Here is an 824-nt window from a genome sequence, read left to right on the forward strand (position 1 = left end):
CCCCGCTCTCCCCCCTCTCCACGCGCCTCATCGGCGCTCGGCAAGGCACTACGCCGGGACACCATCTCCATCTTTTCCCTTTCTAGGGCCTTATTTTTGGCGCGGAGCCTTCTGACCTCCCTTTCATGCCGGTCTCGCTTCGCTAGCCAGGACTCACCTGGAGGGCGGTCGTTTGACGTCTCTGCTACTGTTGACGTTGCAGCTTCCTCGCACATCGGCCCCCGGCTCTCCACATCACCGAGGAGAGTGCCCCGGAGAGCTTCAAGAATGCCGTCCACAAATCGCGGACGACTCCTCCCTGTAGATTCCTCGACTTTTCCACCGCTTTGGCGATGGTGTCGAGTTCTCTCGTAATGACAGCAGCCACTGCATACAGTGGCTGCTCATCATAATCGGCGGCTAGTTTGATGCCGCGTTTGACCGCCCTCTTAGCGGAGGCCGATTTTGCCGTCGTCTCTGGATCGACGATAAATCGTCGATTCGCAACGGCCTGGGCAGTACGTGCTTTGTTGGCACGCTCCGCAATGGCGGCGGCCGTGAATTTTCCAACATGTGTTGGATCCACGGCCGACCTTCCTCGCTGCCTTTTCGGAGGCTCTTCTTCGTCCTCTGAACTAGTTGACAGCCATGCCGTTGATGTTGCGGCACGGTCTGATGGCCTCCGCTTCCTCGAGACCATGTCGGTGATTCTATCCGAATCAACGGATTCCACCGACATGGCCGAGTCGACACTTTTTAGTCGGACCTCCAGTTGCCTAAACAACTGGGGGTCCGACACCGAGGGTCGCATCCCCGTCACTGTACCAGCCTTATGAGAGGCTGGG

This window comes from Trachymyrmex cornetzi, unplaced genomic scaffold (genome assembly GCF_001594075.2).
Source record: "Trachymyrmex cornetzi isolate Tcor2-1 unplaced genomic scaffold, Tcor1.1 scaffold593, whole genome shotgun sequence".
In the NCBI taxonomy this organism is placed as follows: domain Eukaryota; kingdom Metazoa; phylum Arthropoda; class Insecta; order Hymenoptera; family Formicidae; genus Trachymyrmex; species Trachymyrmex cornetzi.